Source organism: Pteropus vampyrus, unplaced genomic scaffold (genome assembly GCF_000151845.1).
Source record: "Pteropus vampyrus isolate Shadow unplaced genomic scaffold, Pvam_2.0 Scaffold91, whole genome shotgun sequence".
Lineage (NCBI taxonomy): Eukaryota > Metazoa > Chordata > Mammalia > Chiroptera > Pteropodidae > Pteropus > Pteropus vampyrus.
Genome location: NW_011888872.1, coordinates 8,633,150 through 8,651,796, shown reverse-complemented (window position 1 = coordinate 8,651,796; position 18,647 = coordinate 8,633,150). Strand labels below are relative to the sequence as shown.

At 33.8% G+C, this 18,647-nt stretch overlaps 1 protein-coding gene and 1 pseudogene across 20 annotated transcripts in view; one reads left to right on the top strand and one right to left on the bottom strand.

Annotated features, from left to right (window-relative positions):
- NRXN1 (neurexin 1) overlaps positions 1-18,647 on the bottom strand; it is a 1,047,547-nt gene that overhangs the window by 346,121 nt on the left and 682,779 nt on the right. The window lies entirely within an intron of this gene.
- On the top strand, positions 14,069-14,181 carry LOC111742362 (annotated as a pseudogene).

The window sequence follows — 18,647 nt, the reverse complement described above, 5'->3', positions numbered from 1 at the left end:
ATTTTTTCACATTCCACATTCAACTGTGTTTCCTGTTCCTGTTTTCCATGCCTTAATTTTCTCTCTGCCCTCCACTGGGTACGGTAGCATGTGGTTGTCAATTATTAGGCTTGAATTTCATCATTTCTGCTCAACTTTGATCAACAGTGCAAACCACACCATTAACTCAGATGGCTATCTCCTAAATTCATGGATTATAATAAGGAGCAAGAAAGCTTGGATAGGCTAATAAAAATCCATCCTTACTAATGGAGGATCATTAGTCAATACTGTTCATATTTCTTATATTTTCTGTACCCAATATTAAATTAAAATCAAAAATAAAGAGAAATATTAAATAGTTGATTAATATTACCATTTTGGGGAAAAATCTGTTTACTAATTATATTAAGTAGAAAGAAATGAGCAATAAATTTGAACTTGCACTCCAATATTGTTGATTTCAATCTTGTCTTATAAAAAAATCTTTCGCAAATGTCGGTTCTGAATTTTGTTTTATTCTTCCATTGCTTAATTTATTGAATTCCAAAGTCTTTTGAGATTTGCAGACTGATTTAACTTGAAAAGGCAATCTGACAAAAATAACTTGAAATTTCAATGAGAATGAAGAATCGCTCTGTAAAGAGTGAACAAATCAGTAGGCATAAGGGAATCTCACAAAACCGCAAGGCAGACCACTTCATAAATAACTGAGAAAATCCTAATTTTTTATTGCACTAAAAGAATTAGAAGACAGGACAAACTAATACTTATTTGTAAAAAGCCTGACTAGTTTACTGCAGTAATTTTCCTGGAATTTTCCATAAAGTTATTTGAATACAACAGCACCTTTAAATCTGTCTTAATAACCAGCATATGCATAACATGGAATGATTGCGTTATAAAAGCCATTACTCCAGATGCTGCAACTAGGTGAATTTCCTCAGTGGGCACAGCATTTCTAGGCAAACCATGTTAGTAATACTCACTGTGACAGTATGAAGATGAATGAAATGCTTTGGTTTTATGCCTACTTGATATGCAATCATTTTTGATAAATTATAGATTGATTGCATTTAATTACAGAACTACCATACTCATTAAGTATTCCAAGCCTTTGTCATTCATCCATTTAACTTTCTACATGAGGAAAGCCTGAGAAAGTAAGTGAGGGAAGACAATTCTTCAAAAGTTACTGACTTCATGAAATTGCCACAAGCAGTGCTTAAGGTCTTTGATAAAGGGCCACGAAAAATATCTGAGTTTTCAGTTTTCTGTAAATACAAATAAGAACTGTTTGTTTGTTATTATAATTTTCTCTTTTAATTCCCAGTACTACCCTATAAAATATATATCATTGTCTCTATTTTACAAGCATGAAAACTAAAGCTCACTAAAATTATACGTAATTTTCACAAAGTAAAGTACATGAAGGATCCAAGTTCAAACCTAGATCTGCCTTATTTCAAAGTTTGCATTCTTAACTGTTTGTTTGTTATTATAATTTTCTCTTTTAATTCACAGTACTACCCTATAAAATATATATCATTGTCTCTATTTTACAAGCATGAAAACTAAAGCTCACTAAAATTATACGTAATTTTCACAAAGTAAAGTACATGAAGGATCCAAGTTCAAACCTAGGTCTGCCTTATTTCAAAGTTTGCATTCTCTTTCCACTCCACCATGACACCTCACAATAGAAGCCTCAAGCATCAAGAATGAAGAGAAACATCTGGCGATAATTTAGTCAAGACATGACTAATTCCTGGAACAGCTAGATATGCTATAATAGAATTGAAAGTCTAAACTGAAGTGATTATAATAATGATATAAATTAATGACATGGGCTCAGAAAAGGGGGGTTAACTTTTTCTTGCAGTGTTGAGAAAGACCTTTAAAAAAGATAAATTCAAATGGGTCTTGAAGGATGAGTAGGAGTTCAACCATGACTATGGCAAAATGGGTGACCTCGGTGAAGGATTATAAGAAACAAAAACCAGGCACCTGACATGCTCAGGGAATCAAGCTGTCCCATGGGGCTCAGAGGGAGCTTCCTTTTTTACTCTCCCTTCTTGAGTAGCACCTCTCAATTCCTTAGCCTTTCCTAATAAGCCTAATTTTCTACTAATATTAGAATAGAAAGAGGTGATTTCAAATGACAACTAATTCAATGATGATCTTACCATAAGTGTGAAGGTGGCAAAGAACTAAAACAAAGATTGTGAAGTCTCCTCTTTGATTCCTTTATTAAGGATCATGATGTCTTTACATAATTAAAAATCTATCTATATGTTTTAAAGGCACAGATTTATCAGAGAGGAAAGAATAAAAAATTAACACAAATTGAATATAAACATAAATAAATATTTCGGCACTTCTACTCTCTTTACTTTTGCAGTATCTCTCTAAACTGATGAAGTTCTTTATAGAACATGCTAAATCACCAAGTTAAAATGTGCATGGAACCTGAAAAAGATATGTTATCTGCCACTTCTTTTATCCCCAAGAGAAAGATTCTACTCTCAATTAGTAAATAACTTTCTGTTTAAGAGTTCCTCAGACATGGCTTCTGAAATTTCTGCCAAGTACACTACTTTAATAATTTGTTACATAATCTATTTATAATGCCTTATTCCACACACAATGTTTGGGAAATGAATGAAGCATAGTTGTCTGTAAATATATTTCTTGTCTCTTGCAAGAGTCTTAAAATTTGTTTTTATGATTAAGAGATATCTTTGCTGCTAACTCCAAGTCACTCAAACTTTCCTTTTGAAATGAACATTTATTTCAGATAATACATGCTCTCTATAGGTAGCCTGTCCACTTTTCAAATGTAATGATCCTGTCTTCTGTAGATATGAAATTTTCAAAAGATATTGGCATAATGCAGGAGAAAACACCATCCTTTTATTATGTTCAAAATTGATCTGACCCCAAGCTAGCACTTTGGGGAATTAGGCTACATAATCATGTAGACTCTTTCAGGAAATGGCTTATTTATGGATTTATTTTTTATATACAGAATATTTCACACTTCTGGCTTTATACAATTGAATTGTCTCTTCCTTTCCAATGTTTCTAAAGTAGGAAAGCTATATATGGCGGCAGAGTTGAATTTCAGCATCAGCTAGAAATTTGTTCTTGGCTATATACTGGCTCAAATGATGATGCATTAAGTGTACACATATTCCATATTTTTATCCAGTTCTAGCAGATTTTTGCAGTTCTCATTTACTGGACGAAGTAATGCTAACGATGGTTTCATACTCTAGTCATTGCTCAAAGTTAAAAAGAAAAACAAAAAATGACTTTAAGTTATTTGAAAAATGTTTTTTTCTGAGGAATTAGTATATTTGTCCTCTTGGATAATAAGTTAGTAAGTCTGCATGTGTTTTCTCTACAACTTAGTTCTACTTTTAGTAGCTCACCATTATTCTAGCACAGTTTCATTAAATAAATCACACTAAGTTCATCGAATGAATAAAAAGCTCTCATTTTGAAGCATGAATTTCTTATTATTTGAACTTGTTCCCTATTTTAAAAAGCTCTAGGAAGATATGTGGTCAACAGATACATCCATATAAAAGCAATAAAATATACTCCAACTAAGTTGCTGCTCTTCTCTGCTCCAGTCCTTTTGAAATAGCTGTTTTAAATAAAGCCTATTTCCTTGGGCTAATAAACAATCTTTAATCCATTAAGCCTTTATGAGCAAACATAAGGTTTCTCAAATTAGTGCTTGGGGAAGAGAAAGTCAAGTGATGGATTTCAAATAAATATAAAGGTAATTAAAGACCAAGGATCAAACTCTCATCACCATAATGATTCCTAGAACAGAACCTTCCAAACGGGCATTTGAGAAGTTTATATGTTATCTAACCCAGAAGATGGAAAAGAGCAGAAAAATAAGGTAAGAAACAAAATTAATTTAGAAAGGAGTTGGGATAAAGCAATAAGAGAAAAAAATCAGAATAGCTTTAATACATATTTATAAGCCGAAGCAAAATCAGGAAAGTTAATAATACTTAGTTATAAACAATGATCTTAGATGTCCTTATGTTCATGTGTCTGAAAAATGCAGAAGTACTTTTCTCCCATGTATTATAGTGTAGTATGGAAAATCAGTACCACAATCTACCAGCTTTGGGTAGGAAAGCTATCTTTGTGTTGACTCCATGTGAGTTTATCCATGGCAAAGACTAATAATAAATGTCCTCCTAATAAACTTTTTCCTTTGCTTCCCTTGTACAGATAATGAAACTTGGAGCTGGGCTCATGGCCATGAGATATAAAGAAGCAAATTTCCAGTCTCCTTTGAAGTTAAGTATGGCCATGTGGCTAAGTTCTGGCCAAGAATGAGTGAGTAGAAGTGATGAGGGCAACTTCTATGTCATGCCCTTAAAGGGGAATCTGGCTTTCTCCTTCCCTTTCTATGAGTGTATCCACCTTGGACGAAGCAGATGAGGACAACCCCTTAGGGGTTATTGGAACTAAAAGACAAAATTCTAAAAATTCTGCAGAGAAGAGCCACATACTCAAATTTTCTTGCTCAGAGATTAGATTTTATTGCTCAGATTCTTATATGAGAGATAAGCTTTCATTTTAAGCCATTTTTAATTTTGGTCCCTTTCACCTGCAGTAGAACCTATACAGTAAGCACACTGTAGCACTTACCATGTGCCAGGCAGTTTTCTAGGTGTGTTTAATATATTAACTCATTAAATAATGCAATTATTTATTATCTGTTATCTACATTTAAGCACAAGAGAGGTCAAGTAAGTGAGAGATCAAGGTCTGACTCTAGGCAATTTGACTCTAAATTCTGTATGCTTGATCACAACATTCAGTATAATGCTATAAATTTACCAAATATTAAATATTTGTTTAATAAATTAAGAGGTAATCTGTTTAAAACTGTTTAACTGTATGTATTTAGAAATAACATGTATGGATTTTTTAATGCAATCGCTGACATTCCTCTTCTGCAAGGGAAAAATGATCACATTATATGGTCAGCATTAAGGAATGAATTTAAAAAGATTCCTTTTGCAGAGATTCAGGTTTTCAATGTTTCAATAATGAATAGCCATTTTGCTTCAGATAACTAAAGTTTCAAAAGTGAAACAAGAGCTGCAGGGCTTTCTGCTTTCTTGAAATAATGAAGAATTTAGCCAATATACAATGGGAGCAAGTGATTAATTGTGGACACAATTTTGTCAGTCATCTTAATTGACAGTTATAGATCATAATATCTACCGCACCGAAAGTCAAGAATGTCTTGATTGACAATTAATTATTTAGACCAATACTATTAAGGTAGCTTCTATCCGTCATTTTCTAATTTGGAAAATGCACTGAAGTTATGATTTGTAAACCTAGAAGTTGTACTAATACCAACTTTAAGCAGGTATATTAATATGCTATATTTTAATAAACATTCTTACAAATTGCAGGGATACTTCTGTTCTGCAAATAAGCATCTAACACATGGCTGAATGTCTTCCATTATGCCAGTTTCAAGGAGAACACTATTTTATTGCAGCTATTGGTCAGTAACATAGTTAGAAATATCTCTACATTGTGTTAATTGCATTTTAAAGGGAAAAGGGATAATAAGTAACAGTTCAGAATGTGTTGCCAATTTGAGAAATAAATCTGCATTATTTGCTAGAGTGCCAGATCTTTTATCCCTCTATCCATCTACAACACATATTCATTTTTAATAGTTTGAAAAGAAGTTTTATTGAACTTAAGTCCAAAAGTAAAGCTTCTGAACTCAGCTTGTCTAGAACATCACATATGGATCAAAAAATCTGGAAGTGCAGTACTATAAATTGATCTTTTTATCTCACTTGAGTAAGGAGAGTAATAATCAATCCATTTTTTTCCCTCTAAGCGTATATAACCCCAGAACATGTCCAATTTGTTCACAGCATCATTAATTAGCAGTCTTTATGTTCACTCCACACTTAAATTTTCACACTTCTATCCCTGAATTGCATACTTATATTAAAATATATAATTTTTAGAAGTAAGACTGTTAACTTAGAATGATGAGTTTCTGGTAAAACTATGCTTATTAGTTTTCTCAATACCAAAACTGTTTGGCTGGAACTGAAAAACTAATTGAAACTCATTAAAGTTTTATTAATCACATTTCAGAGTGGCCACACTTCTCTTCTGTAGCTTTCTATTCTTTATATCCAACTTAAGTCATAATCATGCATTAATCATGATGTGTCTGTCATACTTATATATTTCAGCAACTGGTTATCCCTCTAAACAACAGCACTTTGAAATCAAGCCCTAAAGACTCTTTCTTATAATTCTCTGAAAACCTATCATGTGTCTCTCAGTGTAATGAACACTGTTAATAAACAGACTATGCCACAAAAATTGGCATTTTTGTAACTAAGCCAAAGTTTATTGAAAGACATCTTGACTTTTGTTGTTAAAACTCACAAAACCAGAGATCTACTCACCTCTATTTTTTAAATACATTTTAGGTACAAAATAATTCCATTTATGTTTCGATACTAACTATCCTATGAAATACACTAGTTTAAGTATATCCACATAATTATTCATTGAAATCTTTTGACCTCCTCCCTGTATTTGCAAAATGTGAGACTCCCATGCATACCCCAGCAGAGTTATATGTTGCAAACAAATTCATCAAGAATTTTAATATATAGTGTCTTTGTCTATATAGCTTCAGATAAAATAGCATTTTATAGATCATAACAGTACTGTAAACATATATAATTTATCCCAATTAGTTGAAAGTCCTGACACACAAGATTAGAGCCATAGATAGGTCTATTAAGATGCAGTAGAAAAGATGTGGCATATTGAGAAAGCTAGTTACATTCATCATGATTATGAAAACTGAAAAATATGTGTTCTCGTCTTATCTATTCTGGACAGAATGCTTTTTCTGACCTGGCATATTGAATTCAATTGTCAACCAAACCCTTGAGAGACAAACTCAAAATGTACACAGAATTCTGCACATTAAGTAAACTGTTGATAGAATACAGTAGAGATCAAGGACAATGTGGTCTATTAAATAAACTAAAAAGGCAGAAAGGACTGGAAATTTTCTAGGCCCTCTGGAGATTTGAACTAGTTTTGATTAAGTGAGAGCCAAAAAGATTCCAAAGATCAAGGAAAACACGGATAGTAGTAGTAATGAAGTATAGATATATGTAGTATACATTCCTTCTATAAGCAATGAGTTAAAAGTCCCTAGGAGACAACTAAAGCATTTTCAGCACTGGTGTTCAGGGACTTCGTCACTCTTTGCAGCTGAGTAAGATATAAACAAAAATGCTCCTCCTTTCTACTTGAACCCTAGAGAAAAGCCATTTTACAGATCTACAGAAGCACATTTTACAAATTAAAGTCTATTTTTTTGTACCTCCTTAAATTTCCCTCCTTTTATTATAAATGTATTATATTCAGAAGATTGGATTCTAAGTCATCATTAGGAAATGTGAAGTACTTATAAGTATTCAGTGTATGCTAAAGAAGTTAAATTAAAGTCAAAACAATTGGTAAATCTTTAAAAACTCCATGTACAAATGTACATGGGCCCTAAAAATCAAATAGAAATTAAACTTTGAAACCTTATTTTTAATGCATTCATATGATTCTAGTGATAATCCAATAGCTAGATTTAAAATTTTTTAAAAAATATACTAAGCACAAACCAGAAATAAGAAAAATGTTATTTATTAAATTAAAGATTCAAGTCCAGTTTCAGGTCAATAGATTCATAACACTTTAAATCTTAACTTGAATCATTAATGATCAGTGATTTGTTACCAACTTCATTCAAATCAAATGACAAGGTGGTATAGTGCTAATAAGCACGGGTCACAAATTTAAGAAAAGTCTACCTGTGGCTTGTTTTTCTCAATACTATTACCAAAGTCCATGCTTTAAAAAATTTGAACTGCTTTGTTGCAGGAAACACAATACAGTCTCTTCCAAATTGGAATCCCCAATGTTCCTGCCCTTGGGAGCTCTAAAGAAGGGAGAAACTATCTATGCGCTTTCCTGTCCCTCCACACAAGAATGGACTTTTAGAAATAACCTTTTCTTTCTTTCATAGTCAAATTGACCCTATCTTGATTGTTCTTGGATGAATTGGCCCCCACTTGTTGCCTCATGGTTGTGTTACATAAAATGAAACAAGAGAAAAGCAATGGCAACCCAAAGCTAGCTTATTATTCAAGAATGACGACTTTAAAAATCAAACCAAATACCAAAAAAAGAAGCTTTCAGATTTCTGTTTTACAAGATAATTAATCACTGAATAAGTAGATTAATCTATTGGGACTTTAAAGAATTAAAAGTGGGACACCCTAAAAAAAATTACTTGGTACAAAGTAAGAACCTAACATCATTGAATTCATTGAGTTGTCTGGAGTTGTCTTTAAGTCACTATGGTATTGGACTTAATAGGTAACATATAACTTATTAAAGCAATATTCACACTGATTAATTCAAGATGGTGCCACCTGTGACCCCTAAGAAAACAGCCGCCTCTTTAAAAGTCAGCCTGAAGCTGATGTTCAGGTGTGCATATGAAGCCTTTTGTCTTTAGACTTGGCAAACACCCAGTTCAAAAATAATTTTCAATCAGAAGAGAAGCTATTTTATGGATAAAAGATTATGAATTTCACAGCTGACTTGAGATCTACTCAAGCTAACAACATTGGTTTCTACTTTGCAAGTAGAATTTGTTCTGTCAATGAAGATTTCTCAGTAACTTTCCCTTTTAAAGGCCAACTTAGATTTCAAAGAAACATTTACATTTTTTAATACAAATCAAGTCACTGCTTATATTAGCTCAGACTTACAATTGACACACTTTGTGCCCCTCCTCCTACACATCAGATGAAATGGAAACAGACTTGATTTCTAACTTTTAGTACTGACATTTTTCAATGTAATCAAAATGCAGAAGTGTTGGCTTCGATGGAGTACTAAACTGAAGAAAAGATTGAGACCTGAAGTGGCTTTTTGTTATATGTTACTGGGTCTTTTTAAAAACCAGTTCTTTAGCTTCCTAAATAATATATAACAATACTGATGCCCTCTTTAGAAAATATATGCATGAAAAAAATTGAGGTACTGTCTAATTTGTGCATTTATTTTCTTCCTTTTATTTGGTCTCTGGTTTATCATCATTATAATGTTTTAAAAGCTTAAGGATATGTCAGATTATGTAAAGCTCAAGAAGAAGCTTAATTTTTTGATTGGGGAAATCCTCTAATTGTGATAGTCTTTATAACCTGAAAGGCACTTTAATTAGTCACTAAGTGATGAGAGTCCATTTTAAAATAGGCTCTAATTGGCGTTATTCCTGGTCATAAACGTAGACACTTGTAAATGAAATGGCAATAGATTTAATTGCTCATTCTAAATATTCATAAAAGACAGACCTTGCCTCAAACCCAGTTTAGACTCTAAGCAATTTCATTTTTCATTATAATTGGTGACCAGGCCCAACATACTGAAACCACATCTATGTAAAAACAGTACCAAAGGATTGTTTTCATGATTCCTGTTTTACTCTCAAATGATTCCAAAATGACTTGATTTAAACCATGATCCATTGAAATGACTAATAACTTTCAGTGTTTCCTCTTATCTTTTCTCTGGATTGATACGCAAATATCTGGAAAGGGTGGGTGAACATTAGAAAAAAATAAATGAAAAAAAGAAAAGAGAATGATAAGCTCCAGGCTATTGGTGATAAAACTTTCTTTTGAAAACTGCCTCAAATAAAATGACCTGATTCATGCAGTTTTGTCCATACTGTATTTAAGCTGACATTCATATTTATTGAGAGGCAGTATACGCAGTGCTGAAGAACAGGGAGGGCAAGAAGTCAGGCAGATTTTAGTTAAATGACCTGAGCCCATCACTTATCCAGCAGTGGGACCCTTGAGCAAAATACTTAATTTCTGCTAGTCTCCTATTCCCCACCTGTAAAATGGAGATAGATTGCTAATCTTAAGGATTTGAGAAGGATTAAATGAGATTTGTTTGTAAAGCACTTAATGAAGTGTTGCATACCTAAGAGCTGCTCTAAATATTAGCTAGGATTTTAGGATCTAATATAAAAGGATCCCTCTCTTTAAGGAAAAAAAAAGAAAGAAAGAAAAGAAAACACTGAATAAAAAGGGAGGCGTTTTCTCAATACTTAAATTGCCTAGGGTTGGACTTTTGACCTAAGGTCTTTTCTAATCTACAGATTTGTTATTTACTGCATTTTTTAATGAAGACAGTTGACTACAATTGGGATATACTGACATTATTTAGAACTGAAAAATATAGCAGGTAAAACAAAATATTCTTGCATCTAAATTTAAAAATACTCAAACATCAATGTCTTTGAATTGTACTATATAGCTTGTTACTGGGCCACGCAGTTTCTTCTCTAAATTGGTGGGAAATAAGGAGTTCTCATTTCCAATGCCACCCCTGCTGCTAATTGTGAAGGCCTTAGTCTCCTTCATCTGTAATATGAGTTTGGACCTCTTAAGTCCCCTTCAATGTGTCTGGGAGCTGTTTTAAAATGTAACCCCAATGCGATTTGTGAGGAAAAAAATCCATCACCCCCGATATGTAGTAAATCTATATATGACATTTTGGCCTGGTTTCCTCTGGCAGACTGCATGGTGGGCACTCTTTTAGTTATGCAGAAAATCAGGCCACAATGTCACACAGGAAAAGAGGAGAGGCGACATGCTCCCAGCCTGCATCGTCTAGACTAATTTTCCTGTTGCCTTTGATGCTACCATGGGAGCCTTGCCAGCTGCCTCTCTGGAAACAATTATTAATTGCACTTGCTCAAATTAGAACTTCCTCCACAGTCCCCTCCAAGATCACACTACAGTGCTGTTCTGGGATCCTAGGTAGAGTAACTAAAAAAATTCCCATTCTTCCCCCTTCCAAACAGGTTTCCTACAAATTGACTCATTGGGTAAAACTAACCTCATGACATGTCTGGTTCTCAGAATGGACCTCGTTTTAGGGCTAGGGGCCTGAGGGGTGTATCTAAATGAAATAGAACTTGTCATGTCATCAGTTCTAGACGATATACTATGTTCTAATTGAGGGAAATATTCCGAAACCATTTGCCTTTGAAATATAGCATTTTGTAATTTTTAGCACAATACTAGGCATATAGCAAGAATTCATGCTTGATGAATAATAATTTGGCAAGAGATTCATCTTAAAAGGGTTTTTAATTGAGCTAACACCTATCACACACTAGAATCATTTTTTTAAAGTTTGATCTATCTGTCACTAAGATTTTAGTGGGTTAATCCTGCAAGATATAACCTGGTCTATTGCTTTTTCAAGAAAAAAACAGATTAGGACTCTGAAGACTGAGTGTACACTTCCGAGCTGTCTTTGGCACTATACATGCAAAGTTCCTAACTTTCAAGATGTATCAGCTACAATTGTGGATACGTGCAGGGCTGAGATTTGTGAGTGGATTTTATTCCTTGGTTGAGCAGGATTAAGGATCGATAAGCTTAAATTCTAATCAGTTATGTACTAGGACAAGTTATTTAACCTCTATAGGCCTTAGTTTTCTCATCTAGAAAATGGAGAAAATGTTAGTACCTAGCTCACAGAGTTATTATGTGGCTTAAATGAAATAAACTCATAGTTACTGTGAAGCTTAAATTAAGTAAAATACTGAGCACATTAGCAAGAAGGTAGTAAGTATTCAGTAATTTTGTAGTTTTTATAATTATTGTTATGTAGAAGAAAGTTTCAAGTAAGTCAGTTTGAATCACAGAACTTCATCCTCATGGAAATAACATTACTCCCCCAAATGTTGGCTCCCACATACCCTAACCACTCGGGCTGCAGTTCCTATTGATATGTTCTCAGATCATGTTTTAAAGAGTTCTATACACAGAGCAGTGAGCATCCTCTTTCATTTAGTGCAGTATGGGATAAGAAGAGATTTATTAAATAAACTGCTTTTATACACTGCAGTTTCCAAGTACATGGCCTTGTGTTTTAGGCCATAAGAACTAATGAAGGTAGAAACATGAAAAGTGGAAGAGAGAAAAATAACCTTTCCCTTTATTTATAAATATTTATCATATTTAACTGAAATGATAATGACATTTTTTTCTTAACCCTGTAAACTACGTATAACCTGTCTTCTGATATATTTAGGAAAGAAAATATCAATGACCAGCAGATTAATGTACTGTCACACAGAATCAGGACTCAACCTGTCGACTTTTCTCAAACACATTAAGAGTTTTTTGGTTGTTTTGTTATTTTGGGAGGGGTGTTGCTTTTGTTCTTAGTTTGTTGTTTTTGTCATTACTTTGCTTCCATACAATCTTGTTCCTTGCTACTCAGTGTAGGGAAGGCCTAGGGAACTTGGAGAAATGCAGAATATCAGACCTACGCAAGGAGATTCTGCATTTTAAAAAGATGTTCCGGTGTGCTTTGAAGACTGAGGACCTACATTTTAGCCAATTGCATTGATGAGGGTTATTTTCATCCCCTCTTACCCATAGTCTAGTTAACTGAAACTAGGAATTAAGTGATTGATTTTCTACAACTGGTTCTGATATTTTGACCCAGGTGGTAAATGATCAATTAGGTGCTGTCCACCTTCCATGTCATCTGAATCATGGCTCATCAAGCCTCTTTCATGGCATTTTTCTTGCTGCCATCTATTATAGATATTTTCAAAATTGTCATATCTCCATAAGTACCATGAAAACTACTCATGTGCAGAAAACTGCCTCGTGCTTGCAGCTTTAAGTAGAATACTTATTTAATAAATATTTATTATTTAATCAAAATGATATTAGATTTCAAGGTCAGACTACAAGTATTTACTCAATGCTAAGTGTAGTTAAAATACAGGTTTAATGCTTCAGGCTCCATCTTAAGGCCCAGGAGCAAGAAGAAATGCAAGGGGAAGGAGAGAGTGTCTTGCTCCTGTTAGTACTGAGCTATGCACTAAGGCAAGAGTTTAAGCGCACTAGGCTGCTCATGGATTATTTTGATCAAGGTCATTTATTGTCTCCCACTTTCACTTCTTGGATAACCTAACTGGCCACTTGGAACGATTCACCTTACAACTGGGGAGAACAAATTTCTAGGTCTTCTAATATATTTATATTCATAGAACACTAAAATTGCAGCTCTGTAAAGGGACAAAAAATAACCAAGAGCCATTCAATATATTTCATTCAGAATGAGACTTTGAAAGAAGCAATGATCCTTTGTGCCCAAGGCTGCTCAATTTGAGCTCTGCATCCTGTATTCTCTGAAATGATATTTTGTTTCTGTTTGGATTCCAGACTGTTAAAATAGAGAGTCCTCCTCAGGCAAATGTACAAGAATACAGCATGTTTTGTCCTCAAATGACTTTCCTTACAGAATGTCCTATGAATTTGAATACTGTTATTACTTCGAAAATTAAATTTGTAACAAATAATCAATGTAATACTTTTAGAATTATTAGGGAACATATCCAAATTTAATATATAAACTATATGCTAATGTTCAGTGCCATTTTTTAAAATGTATGTGTTTATGCATAACAATATATGTTTGTATAAATGATATAAACTAATTGAAAGAGAAAAGAGGATTTGAGAAGAAGAGACTAGCAGAACAGAGAGAGAGATCACATCTTATTTTATAAAGTATTCGTAATTATCGCTTGGGGAATAATGGGTGATTTTTTAAAAAAATATTACTTTCTTAATATTTTTCATGTAAAACACTGAAGAAAACAAATGCAGTATCTTATAACTTGCATAAGTTACCTTTTCTCTTAGATAATGATACAGGGTACATAATCATTAAAACCTTAAATAAATCTTTGCACCAAAAAAAAACCACATAGAATTAAAAAAAAAATTTTAACATGGGAAAAATAAGCTAAAGAGAGTCATGCCACCTACTCTTCTATTAAATAGGACATCATAAACACATGCTTACAAAAGGATTACGATTGTCAAAAGTTAGATCACCTATTTCTTAAAACGAACTAGTTTCAAAAAATGCTTAATTAGTCTACAGCCATGCTCCCCCGCATGATCCCGTCTGATCTCGGAAGCTAAGCAGGGTTGGGCCTGGTTAGTACTTGGATGGGAGACCACCTAGGAAGACCAGGTGCTGTAAGTGTAAAAAGTAAATAAAAAATAAGGAATTTTAAGCGGACAAGGTCCTTTAAATAAAAAAATGCTTAATGAAGTGGAGTTCCATTATGTTCAATTTAACAAATTATATAAAACACACACACACACACACACACACACACACACACACACACCCTAGAAGATCAAATGATCCCAGATAATAACTTACCAAAAGGTAATTTTGGAGAGTCTATTTACAAATTAAGAATGATGGTTTGAACATTTGCAGGTATGCACTGTGGCAGATAGGGATCTATTAACAGTGGGTAAGTTGTGGTTCCCAAAGGGCTCTTAAACCCCCATGAGACCAAAAATGAATAAGTCCTGCACTGATGATTCAGTCCTGGATGAATCATTCCAGCCAATCAGGATCTCCTCTCACAACCACACCAGTGATAGGCAGAATTTATGATATTCACAGTGCTGCTTTGAAGAATTAGAAATTTGAGAGGAAAGACATGATGGTGTAAAAAATTATGAGAAAAAATATTTTCAGTGTGCAAAATTTACTTTTGAACTTTCAAAAATATTTTCCATTATAGAAAGAAGTGTCAAATTATGAATAAAAATTTGAAATGTAAAAATTTTCATATGCTTACATGATATAGACTACATAAGTGTCTTCAAATCTATAGAAATAAATAGTTGCCAGGAAAACTTTCACCACTATGTCATAAAATATAAAAACATATATCTCCAATGTTATTTATTTCTTACTCAGAAGTAGTGAATAAGTATGTACATTTCTATGCCCTAAAATATAAATGAAAACTCTTTTGGAAAAAAGAGTCACACCACAAAAATAAAAGGGAAATGCAAAAAATTGAAAAACCACCATCAAATGGACTCGTATTGAAAAGATGGACAATGCCAAGTACAGACAAGATATTGTGGGAATGTAATCTGCACAGCCACTGTGGGAAATGCTGTGACCTCATCTACCATAGTTGCAGATATGCACACCCTATGACCCCACATTTCATATTCTATTCCTGTCTTATACTAGATAGAAATATGTGCAAATGTGCACCAAAAGAAATGGACAAGAATCTTCAGAGCAGTCTTATTTATAATAGTCTCAAATTGGAAAAAAATAATTCCATTAAAATAAATTAAATATATTTTGGTACTTTTAGAAAACAAAATGCCATACAGTGATAAAAAATAAACTACAGTAACACAAGAACATGCATGAATCTCACAAACACAAAATTGCATGAAAGAGGAAAAGGCAAAAAAGAATATGTACTCTTTGATTCACTTATATAAATTTCAAATATGTTAAAAACTAAAATCCAAGGATAGAATTAAAAAGAGTGGCAACCTTTGGTGATAAGGAACTAGGAAATGACTGGTCTCAGGCATGAGGACAGGTTCTGGGGTAGTAGCTTGACTTATGCATGGTGGCATTTACATAAGTGTTTGTGATGATTTACTTAGCCACTACATAATTTATGTTCATTTCACTTTTCTCTATGTTTGGTTATATTTAACATAAGAAGCCAAATCAAAAGAAAAGATAAAATGTTATAGTATCCAAAATCATTGTATGTCTAAATAAACTGATACCTAAATACCTTTTAGTGAGAAAAATGACTCACATGGGTTTGTTAACCATTAACTTGTGATTACACTTTGCATATAACAACTCACGTTGTCTTGTGGAAATCATCAACTCAAGAGGACCCTAGACGTATATATCACTATGTCATGATGGCCTTACATAAGGTGCAACAACTGCTCTTTGTGTCTTGGATTACAATAAATAATTATATTATAGAAAAAGTGGAGGACACTGGAATTCTTTTGAAAAATCAAAACTTCTTTCACTATTATTTGAATTCCAGAGCAGGGAGACAGCTTGGAGTACTAGGCTTGGCCTTCTACCTATATCTGTAGCTCCTTATTGCCCCCAAACTCAAAGCATCCTAAATGTATAAATACATGTAAACATAAATAAATGCAAATATAAATAATAATAAATACTTAGGCACTTGAAGGAGGGGAATTATACTGAGGAATCAAGTCTCTGGTTTAATTGTGAGAGGCTAGGGTGGTAATTGGGGAATGGGAGTGAGCAGAAGAGAAGGAAAAAAAAGACTGAATAGAGTTAGTCATCATCTTGACCTTAGTTAATAAATTCTGATGTAATTCTTTATTACTAGTATTAATCACTACATAAATTCGCTATTATCTGAATTTGACCCAATTAATTGCAATGTCATTTCCTTGGCAATTTTTCCCCCTGGGCAAGCCTCCTAATAAATTGACCTTTTGACAATGCAACAAAATTGAGATTTCTTGCTCATTCCTAGCTCACAGGAGGATCGTGGATAGTCAAAGTTTCAGAATTCTGGTTTTCTACCTTGAGCAAAGGGTGGTGCTATTAAAAGCTGAACAAAGACATTCATGATTAAAGGGCAGTCATAATACAGCGGGGGAAACAAAAGAAAAAAGACGGTACAGGCATAGCTGACATGGGCAGACTGGTAGGTCTATGAGACAGTGTTTTGTCCTTTGTTTTTATCTTGGAAAATTTTGTTTTTATATATGGTTACAGAACCATAATTTAAATTCTCAATCTAGCTATTTTTGACAGTGCCTTTAGATTTTTAATGCATTTAATATTTCCCCCTCTGACAGTTCAGGTTATTCTATTGAGTGTATAACCAAAATTCTCACCGCGGGCTCTTACCCTGACACATGCTAAAACTGAGGTGTATTTAAGGGTAGGAGGTTGCTTCTAAAACTTTTCAGAAGATAATGCAAAACACTGCCCTTCTGAATCTTTTCACTTCCTTTCATCCTGTCACTAGAAAACGACTATATCAGATTTACCTCTAGGATAAGTCAAATAAACCTATTGCAATTTCAGCTACTTCATTCATCGACTGAAAATAAATAAACCAATTAAACAATGGCAAAAATAAACCAATCTTCATTCTTGGTTAAAGAATTTTAGGTTTTGACAGAGGCAGTGATTCTCAAACTTTTGTGTGCACGAACGCTACACAGGCAATTTGTTAGAACATGTCAGAAATGCTGATGGAGTTTTCAAGGCTCTCTTGAGACTCACTGCCTGCAATGGACCGGATGTCTGTTTCCCTCCAAAATTCATATGTTGAAATCCTAGCTCCCAAGGAGAAGATATTAGGAAGTGGGGCTTTTGAAGAGTAATTAGGTCATGAGAGTAGACCCCTCATCAGTGGGGTTAGTGCCCTTATAAAAGGGACCACTTTCCACCATGTGAAGACACAACAAGTTGGCAGTCTACAACCTGGAAGGGGGTTCTCATTGGACACCAAATTTTCTGGTGCCTTGATATTGGACTTCCTAGTCTCCAGAATTGTGAGAAATAAATATCCGTTGTTTAAGCCACTCAGTCTATGGTGTTTTTATTATAGCAGCCTGAACTAAGATACTACCTTTACCTTGGGCACAAAAGATTGAAATATTAACATCTGAGGACACTGGTCATGTATACTAAAAGATAAAGTATAAGGTAACATTATGTAAGGGTAAATGAATGTTAGAAAGAAGAAAGTTAGAAGAAAGTTAGATTTTTATTGGATGATTTGGGTAGGGAAATTTTTTCTGACAAAGTAGCTGGAGGAAAGCTATGGAAATGTAATTTAAACTCTAGTATTAATCAGGAAATATTACATCGCTATCTATTAATCAAGGCCAGGATGATGAATATATACATATTTTTATATATATTTATATACAAATATATATATACTCACACACATGCATGCATGTATGTATGTATGTATGTTATATATTTTTACTTCTATTCTGCTCATCCCCATTCCTCAGTTGCCACCCTAACCTTACAATGATACCATTATGACTTGATTCCTCAATGCCAATAATACTCCTGGCATGAGTGTTTATCTATACTTTTAGGGTGCACATGAGATTTTTGGCAATCGGAAGCTACAGAAATAGGAGTAAAGCCTGGCCAAATACCCTTTCAAGCGGTCTTCCTACACTGGAAGCTGTGGGCCCTGAGGTCATTTGCTTGATAATCTGCTCTGTGGGTGCCAGCAAACTTTAGTTCCTTTGAGCATGTGGTGATGAGTGTTTTGTAAGCAGAGGAAATCTAGGCAGTCATCAAAATGCACAGCAGGAATTGTACACTTAAGCAGATAGAAAGCTCACAGGGATATATGCCACTACTTAGCTGCCATGAACAGCATTTCAGTCCGTAAGTAGCCGTACCAATTAAACAAAAGTGTAAACAATTGGTACCAAATCCTACCTTTTGTGGAAAAAAATTGTGGAAGGACATTTAATTTCTTCTGGGGGAGAGGCAGAGTGAAGAAAAGGTAGCTGGGGATACTAAAAAGAAATATCTCACACTTTCATGATTTTACTTATTCACTTTCCACCCAGCAGACAGAATCAGAGCACAGAGGCTTTGCCTGGCAGCTTCATGTGGAACACTAC